We start from the raw sequence: 9,513 nt of genomic DNA on the forward strand, positions 1-9,513 counted from the left end.
TCAGTCCTTCACCGCTTGGGACGGCTTCCAGCCCACGCCCCAGCTTCCACGCCTAAGTTTTATGAATTGATGAAGGTCTGACTAAGTTGTTCTAGAAAGACCTGGGAGCTCATCAAGCTCTTACCTGAACCCAGGTGACTGCTCATTGATTAGTGGTGTTGCGAGGAAGCAAACCTGCCCCCCAGACATGTTCTACGTGTGTGCGCGCGTGTGTGCGAGGTTTGGAAAAGGGAGGCTGGAGTGAACTGCAGGGTCCCAGCCCCAGGGTCAGAGACAGACAGACGGACAGGATAGCCCCCACGCCCGCCCCTGTGTCCCGGGAGGTTCAGAGAGTTGGTCCTGATCAGCTGAGGGAGGTAAGCGGGCGCCAGGGAGGGCTGTGAGGCCGCGGTGCGCTCGCCCACTCAGGGCAGCAGCTTTGCCGTTACCTTGGGAACCCAGCATTATCGGCTCTTCTAGTTCTTTAAAGAAAAGCCAGATACCTGGACTTCTGACCGGCACTGCCAGTTCACACACACGGAAATGTAAACACTGTTCAGACACAGCGGAAGGCTGTGGCCAGCCAGTTGGCATTCTGTGGGTTCCCTTTGGGACACAGCCAAATCAGAGCATTTCCGGACTCCTAGGGTCCCCCCCATCTGTCGTTCTAGAGCCAAGAAGCTGGGTGCTTTCAGGCAGATAGGGTTCCCGAGCGCCCGTGGGAGGGTGGTAGGTCCCAGGGCATGGAGCCTGGGGAGCAGGTGGAACAGCGCTCGGTGGGGAAGGGGGAAGCCCGCCAGCAAGCTCCCCGGTGATGCCCCACTCCCACGGGTGAGATGCAGGTTGTCATGGTGACGGGAGGGTGGTGCCAACCCAGGCAGGGCTTCACCCAGGCTGACTTGAGGGGAAGCGAGCTCCTGGGACGAGGCTGATGGGGATGACAGCTGCCCTGGCTGAGCATTCGCACGCATATCACCTCATTTAATCCTCCAGTGACCCCAGGAGAGGGGACTACTATTATCTCTGGTTTGCAGAGAACTCCTGAAGCCTGAAGGTAAAGTCATTTACCCCAGGCCACACAGCGAGAAATCCTCTGACTGCTCCTATCCCCTGCGCCTTCCCGGTGGAGCGCTCGGCTTCAGAAGTTTCCCAAGAAGCCTCAGGCCAAGCCCCAGAGCAGCCCAGCTCCTGGCAGAAGGGCCTGGACACTCAGATGCTCATGTCAACGTGACCCATGGTTGCAACCTGCCTCTGCTGGGGCCTGGTCATGCCCTGGCAAGCCGACTCTGAGCCAGAGAGGCTACACAGGAGGGCTGCTGCTGGCCACAGGCTGAGCCGGTGTGGGCTGGGTGGGCACCTGTGGCAGGTCCAAGGAAGCTCCCTCAGTGGTCCCCAGAACCTGTCTGAGAAGCGGCAGAGAGGACTTGGGGGAAGGAGAGTGGGGAGCAGCCAGCACAGAGTTAGGAGTCAGCCCTTCCGGCTGGGAACCCCAGAACTATCCCCTCACTAGCTCAGTGCCTCTGCTGTCCCTTCTGTAAAATGGGCCCGCGACTGCCTTTCAGGGCGCTGGGAGGGAGGGCCAGGAAGTCTGTGGTCGGCCTTGGCCGGTGTCGGCTGCCGCGGTTCTTGTCCTGGCAGTGGTCCAAGGCTGGCTGGCCCTGAGCTGGAGCTGGGATGGGGGGGCAGGGGGTCAGCTCGAGGATGTTTTATTTGCCTTAGGGTGAGCGGCCAACATTTTATAATTGGGAAATGTCCCATTCAAGTGGATTTAAAAAAGATGAATTTCCAACTTCTCTTTTAGTTAGATGTAGGGACAGCGGGCATCCACTCCTGCCCCCCAGCACTGCTAGGGCTGGATCTAAGAAGGCCGGCCCCTCTGGAGGGGCATTTGCTCTTCAGGCACCTCCCACTCTCCCATTTGCTTCCAGAACCTCCCGCTTCTGGGAAACACCTCCATTCTGATGAGCTAGGGGAAGTCCAGAGGGGTTAAGTGACTTGCCCAAAGCCCAAAGTCCAGCCAGCAACGGTGGAGCTGGGCCTGGCAGTCATGCCTGCCGCCTGGCCCGCCGCCTCTTCTATGAGCAGCCACACTGCGGAGCCAGACTTCACAGCTCCTGTTATGGTCCCCACTGCACAGAGGAGGAAAGCGAGGCTCAGAGAGGAGCCCGAGCTCACCCGCCAGTGAGCCGGGAAGGGAGCCCCAGCCAGAGCTGCCTCTGCAGCAAGGGCCCCTAAATGGGTTTACTCGCCATCTGCAAGACGCTCCAACCCCAGCAGGCGCCTGCGGACAGCCTGGAGGTCTGCCAGGCCGAGGGGCTGGGCTCTGGCTACCAGACAGATGCTGATGAGGCACACGCAGGCCAGGCTCTCCTGTGACCAGAGCTTCCCCGAGCCTCTGACCCAGAAAATGGAGCACAGTATGGTTCAGAGCTGCCCTAAGCCCTCAGTCAAGCTCCTCAGATGGCACGTGCCCTTCCTGCCCCCCTTCCCACCCAATCTATTCGTTCTGGCCCGCACCCACACACCCTAGCTGCATGGAGCTGACTCACTGACAACAGCTCCGGGTTCAAATCCAGGCTCATGCATCTCCACCTGGCGACACCAGCCTGTGGCTGTAAGAACTGACGTGACGTGCTAAATGCTCAGCGCTGTGCTGGGCATGGAGCGGTCACACAGTTGAGACCTAATGATCAGCGGATAGACAGATCCCCATTTTATAGGCGAGGAAGCAGGGCCCTCGGTCAGTCAGCATATGAGTAGCAACGCCAGGAGCAGTGCCAGGGTGGGAGGAATCTGGGCTCCCGGCCACCACGCTGCCTCCTGACCGGGCCTTTTGGGGGTGGAGGTGGGTGGGAAGAAGAGCCACTGGCCTTACTGGAATCTGACCACAGTCAGCTCCCCTCCTGGACTTGTTGGCGAAAGGACTTTCCAGGAATTTTGTACCTCTGCAGGGGAGAGGGGCCCTTGTCTCTGCTCCCCCACCCCAGTCCCTTGCACACAGTCCCCACGTCACATCTCTGGCCTGCAAGGTGCTGGCTCTCCTGACCCTCAGCTGGAGGCCAGCAGGCAAGGGGGAGGCTGGGGGCAGGGTTACAGGGGAGCCCGCTCCAGGCTGCAGCCTCTTTTGGAGCTTTAAGATTGAAATGCCTTTCAAGTGTCGCCCCTCTCCTGAGATAACCACTATCCTTCCCAAATCCCACAGAAACCCCAGCACAGACTGGCTGGGTTTTTAGGGTACCTACTATGTGCCAGGCACTGTACCAAGCACTTGCTGTTATTTCAACAAAGCCTCTGTGCGGCCCGCTGAGGGGCTGCTGCTCTGCCACTGTGCTGGTAAGAAAACCGAGGTGCAGAAAACGGCCAGCCCATAGTCACCAGAGTCCAAGCTTGAACCTGGGCTGGGATCCCCTACTTTCCAGAGCGCCTGGGGAAGAGTGCAGATTTCAGAGTGAGGAGGCTGGGGCCCTGGGTACTGTCTTGACCCTGCTCCAGACTGACTGTGTTACCTTGGGGGGTTCTCCTGCCCACCCCCTTGCTAGTGGGAAGCACACTTGCCTTTGCTCTCAATGCCCTGAGGGGCAGGGGTGCGGGGTGAAGGGGCTGATGTTCCAGAGTGCAGCTTCCTAGGCTCTTTGGGGTGCAGTGGCTTCAGTGACTGAGGAGGGGGCACGCAGGCCCTCTGCAGTCCTCAAAGGGTCTGCTGGCTCAGCGCTCCTACCCCCCACAAGCCTGCCTCCAGGTCCCCAATTGTTGCTCCACTTCCATCACCTCCTCAGCCCAAATTGACAGCCCCGTGGCCCTGAGAAGGGGCACAGCTTCCTTTCCCAAAGGGTACGAGTAGCATCAAAGTTCCCTAGGGGACCCTGGAAAGCCCCCACTCATGCTGATAAATTCCCACAGACACTGAGGATCCTCTTAGGCTCCCGGGGGCTCCGAGGGACGGGTGCGACATGCCTCTCAGTACTGGGGCATCTCCAAGACCCGTCCCCAGGGACTCGGGAGTCCCTGGGGTATACGGGCACGGGGTGTAGTGGGCTCATTACTGAGCCGGGGGCGGGCGCGAGGCTGGCAGGGGCGTGGGGCAGTCAGGGTGCTGCGTGTGAAAGTGGGGTGTGTGTGCGGCACGGGCGCCGGGGAGGCGTGCAAGTGGCCGGGCAAGCCGCGAGTGTTCACTCGCGGGGCGCGATGCGATGCGCAGTGCGTGGAGTGGCCCGGCGTGCGTGTGCAAGCGCGGCGTGGATGAGCGGTCCAAGCGAGTGCGTGTGTGTGTGCGCGTGTGCGCGCGCGCGTGTGCGCAGCGCGCGGAGCCTGGGGTCCGCGGGCGGGGAGGGGGCGCTGCACGCATCTCGGGGCGCGGACCCGGCGCGGGGCGCGGCGGCGGGGCGCGTACTCACCCGGGCTCCGCCGAGGGGCCGCCGCTCCGGCTCGGGCTCCGCTCCCGGCTTCGGCCGGCCTCCCGCAGGGCGCCCTCCCCGGCGCCCCGCCCGGCCGCCGCCCGCGAGGCCGCCCGCAGTGCCGCCCGGCGCGGGTTCCGCGGAGCGCGCGGGGCCGGGCTCGGCCGGCCGGGGCGGCGGACTGAGCTGCGCCGCAGTCCGGGCACGCTCCCAGGCGCCCGCCGCGCGCGCCCCGCCGCCCGCCGCCCGCCGCCCGTCCCTCTGGCTTTTAAAGTGACAACCGCGTCGCGCGCCCCGCGGGCTCCGGGGCCCAGGCGAAGATCCCCAAGCGCGCCCCGAGGCCGCGGGCGCCCCGAGGCCGAGCCTTCCCGCGCGCCCCGGCCGGAGGGCCAGGGCGGGGCCGGGCCGCGCGCCCCGCGGCTCGAGCGGCCACGGAGCCCCGGGCGCGCCGTCTGCAGGCCCCGCCCGCCCCCGCTGGTTCCGCTCCCGCTCGCGGCCTCAGTTTCTTTTCCTGTGCAACGGCCCGACGCGGGTTCTGCGCATCTGCGGGACCCGCGGAAGCAGGCGGGGCGGCGGGAGCCCCCTCCGAGCGGGAGCGCACCCCCGCCCCCCGCGCCCGGTCCGCGGCCGCCGCGCAGCAGCGTCTCGCGTGAGCCTCACGGCGCCTCGGGGGCGCTTGGTTTTTTACCGAGGGAAACTGACTCCGAGCGGGAATGACCTCCCCGAGCCACAGAGCCCAGGGTCAGGGCCAGGACTTGACGCCCAGGCCGCGGGACGTGGGGGCGCCTGCTGGGGACCGCGCAGGGCTCGCGCTCTCTCTCCCCGAGGAGTGAATGAATCATTCAGGAGAGTCAGGACGCCCCCGCCGGACTCCGGGCTCGGCGCCCGTGTGGGGTGTGGGCGAGCCTGCCTCTCCCGGGAGCGGGGCGCAGCCCCCCGCCGCGCGGCCTGGCGGGGAGGCCACTGGCACGAGGTGGGCTGGAAGCGTGGGGGCAGCGCCCGAGGGCGGCACAGTAAACGGGAGCGGCTCCGTGGGCACCTGGGATGCCTCCCCAAGGGGGTTCGGGGTGGGGGGTGGCAAGCGAGTGTGTGGACTTGGCAGTGGCCCCTGTAGAGCGACCTGTGGGCACTGCCCTCTCGGTGGGAGCTGGATCTGCGCAGGTCTTCAGGGAGGGGGGCCTCGAGGGGGGACCCTGGGGAGCCAGAGAGGCAGCCTCACTTTCACCACGGGGGACGCCCTTGTTTCCATCCATCTTCAGAACCTGAACGGAAAAGGAGAACTGGTATTAATTATGCCCCTTGTGGGGAGGAGCTGGGCACGGGCCACAGGCTTTTCTGCCATTTCCCCTTCCGCTTAGTCTTAGGGGGCTGGTGAGGGTCGAGCCCATCCCCATGTGCCCACAGGGAGGCCTGAGGAATGCAGAGCTCCCTCTGGGAGGGGGGGGGGCTGAGTTAGGCCCTCAGCCCATGAAAGGGCCCGCTGTGATGGGGGGGGGTCTTCTAGTTGCATCCAAAAGATGAGGAGGAAGCCGGCCTGGCTCTAGTGCCCGGCCCCCGCCCCCGGCCCCCGCTGTGCAGGCGCTGCAGTGACAGGACATCTCGCCCATTTCAGGTTGAAAACCCTTCCAGGGGCAGAACCCCCGCACGTGCACCAAGACAGGAGACTCCAGTGCCCACCAACAGCCGCGGTGTGGATGATGTGGTGCAGTCCCAGGGCGGCACACGTCCAGCAGAGAGTAGAGCCCGTTACCCGCTGCTGCTCAGAGGGCGAATTTCGCTGCTAATAGACACGAGGAGCCAGCACTCTGCACAGCGCGGCCTGGTTCCATTTATAGTTTAAAAAACAGGCGAATCGACTTTTCCCTAGTACTTTGACTGCTATTAGCAGGTTACCCTGGGGTGGGGCAGGGGTGACAGGGAGGGGTCGGGGGTACTGGGGGGATGTTCATGGTCTGCTTTTGATCTCAGCCCAGGTGTGTCCACTTTGAAAATTCTTGGCATTGCATCCCCAGGGTTTGTACACTTTTCTGTGTGTGATATGCCTTCATGCAACTTAAACCCCCACCCCCAGTGCGCGGTGCTGGAGTAAAAGCCACACTCCTTTCAGTGCTCTACCTGGGCTGACCTGTGCGCCACCCCCTCCCTCACCCCCATCTCCCTCCAGCCTCTTGGGCCTTCTGGTGCCACGGAGAGTTGCCAAGCCATTTTCTGCTTCAGGGAGTCCCCCTTGCTGGTCCCTCCGCCTGGAAAGTGCTTTCCCTGCTCTTGCCAAGATACAATGTTATAAGCCACTGTTACCTCAATTACAAAAGAAAGAATAAAGCTGCTGTAAATTTTTTTTAAAGATTTATTTATTTATTTATACAAGAACCAGGGTACAGACCTGATGCGCTGGAGGGTGAGAGGATTCACCAGAGACAGAGTGGGGCACAGAACAGGCAGACTGACGAAACACACTGCTTAGGGAAGCAGCGGGCGAGATGTGGGCCCCTCGCCGGCTGGCTGGGATCGAACCAGCACTGCAGAGGCTGTGGACAGCTTCACAGCGCGGCGCTCAACCGCCTGCGCCACCAGGGGAGGCCCTGTTGTAAATGTTTTGAAGGAAAAAAAAAAAGGTTGCTTCCTCCACCCTTATCACCAGAAGAGTCACCGTCAGAGAGACTGCCCATCCCCATAAGCCCTCCATCCACAGCACACTTTATTTCCTTTAAAACATTAGCCATCACCTGTAATTAGTCACAGTTTTCTGCATCCCTGAATAGAGTAATAATTGCAAGCATGCAGCATACTTGCTACGTGCCCAGCATTTTCGAATATCGAAGGAAGATGCAGCATCCTCACCCCAATCTCCTTTTTGAGATGGAGGCAGTTGGCACTCAGAGAGTTTCTTTGACTTGCTCATGGTCACACAGCCAAGATTTGAATCCGGGCAGCCTGGCATTTAATATGCTCTGCACCACCACTGACTCTGCACCACTCTGTACATGACATCCTCATTTCTTTTTTTTTTTTTTTAAAGATTTATTTATGCGTACAAGAACTGAGGTACAGGCCAGAGGTGGGGGGTTGTGAGAGGATCCACCAGAGACAGAGCAGGGAACGAAACAGGCAGACTGACTGAAATACACTGCTGAGGGGAGCAGCAGGCGAGTCAAGAGCAGTCTGCTGCGTCATGTGAGTAGTCCCTGGTGGGGGATGGAACTCGTGCTGCAGTGGCTGCGGACAGCGCCATAGGTTGTGAAAAAAAACCCTGCACCACCAGGGAGGCCCAGCATCCTCATTTCTTATGTATTTTATAACTGGAAGTTTGTACCTCTGGACCTCGTCACCCATTATGCCCACCCCTCCGCCCCCTTCCCTCTGGTAAACTCCATTCTGTGTCTGAGTTTGGTTTTGGTTTTGGAAATCTATACTTGGATAGATCAAATCTCTCTTCTTCCTTGTAGTGTGTCTGGGACAGTGCCTGGCACAGTGCCTGGCACACTCAGGTACTCAGTAAATATGTGTGTGTGAATAAATGAATGAATGATGCCTACTGTGCTAGTGGGAGGTAGCAGGAAGCTTGGATCTCAGAATGGGTGTTGCGGAGAAGGGGGTGCAATGCTATCTGGATCCCCCAAAGCAGGGTAGCCAGGGAACCAATGGCAGATGGAGGTTCTGAGACATCTGGAATTAACTGCAAGTCAAGTCCCTACTTGGGTGGGACACACCTCCTACCTCAGTCAAGTCCACTTCCAGCCTCCCGCAGGCACAGAGACCCTTCCAAAGGGGCTATACCCTATCTAAGGGCCCTGGCAGGTGATGCCACCCATCAGGCAGTGGTGGCCCCAGGAGAGTGACACAAATCATTGGAACCACTGGCCAGAGTCTCTCTCACTGGACCCAGGAACCTCCCCAGGGATAGGAAGATCCCAAACAACCTGGAGGCCAGTGGTGGCTGCGGGACCAGCTGGTGAAGGCCACCGCCTGTGTCATCATGTCCCTTGAGCCTGCCATCAAGTCCCCAAGCTCCAGTCAACTGCGTCATCAAATCCCAGCGCTCTTCTGCCTCCATCTGTCCTGGTGGCTATGACCATGGCTTTGTTCACTGACCCCAAGCAGCCCGCTTCACTGTCTCTTAGCGGGACCCCTACTCGTTTTTCAGTCTCTGGGACAATTGTGACCCATCCCTGAAAAGCCCGGGCGCCTCAGATGAGGTGTTGTCCTGAGGTCTGGCCCAAGGAACGTTCCATTTAGGCCTCGTGGGGGTACTACGTGTGGAGTTGGCCCCATCAAGAGCTCAAAAAACTAAGGTTCTGCAGAGGGAGCTCGAGAAGCAGGCCTGGAATGTGGTTCTCAGGACCAGAGAGCCCGCAGGCGGTTCTGCACAGCACAGGCTGGTCCAGCCTCTTGAGGTCTGTGCCCCACCTGGACCCAGGTCCTGCCTCTTGAGGCCTGTGCCCCACCTGGTCCTAGCTCTCATCGTCAGAGAGGCTCAGCCTGATGCTCCCGGTACAGTCCTGAGGTCAGGCAAATGCAACCTCCAGCAAGGGGCTCCCCTTCTCTGGGCTCAGAGCCCTCGTCTGAAGAGAGATGGTCCTCAGCTCTCAAGACTGGAGGAGAATGACAGGAGGTGGAGCATGGCACCCAGCAAGCTCTCAGCAGTCGGGAGCTGCTGCTATTCCCCACCCCCAGATCTCTGAAGTTGTAAGAGAGACCTAGAATCTTTAATACGGGGCATGTGAGAAGTGCCTTCTCGCCCGTTACCCCATGCGATCCTCACAACAGCTAGTGACACTGGGGCAGGTGATCCCAGTTTATGCAGGGGAATGGAATGACACACTGAGCACAGAGAACATTCTAGAATTGGAAGGTTCCTCTGGGGCAGTCCTGGAATTTGGGGGTGGGGTGGGTGGTAAGGGATTCTGGAGTTGTGGGTCTTTTGGGAACAGCTGACTGGGAGCAGGAGTGACTTCCAGGATATCCATAGCTGAGGCCCTTGATTCCAGAGGCAGTGTACGTGGTGTACGGCACAGTGTACGTGGTGGTGATGGGGGGCGGGGCTAGAAGGGCAACTTAGCCCCTAAGCTAACTGAGGGAACCAGCAGAAGGGAGATCAAGGTGGGAGCAGGTCCATTTCCTGGGCTCCTTCCCAGGAGCC

This window comes from Talpa occidentalis, unplaced genomic scaffold (genome assembly GCF_014898055.3).
Source record: "Talpa occidentalis isolate TD23 unplaced genomic scaffold, MPIMG_talOcc4v2.1 talOcc4.17, whole genome shotgun sequence".
Taxonomy (NCBI): domain Eukaryota; kingdom Metazoa; phylum Chordata; class Mammalia; order Eulipotyphla; family Talpidae; genus Talpa; species Talpa occidentalis.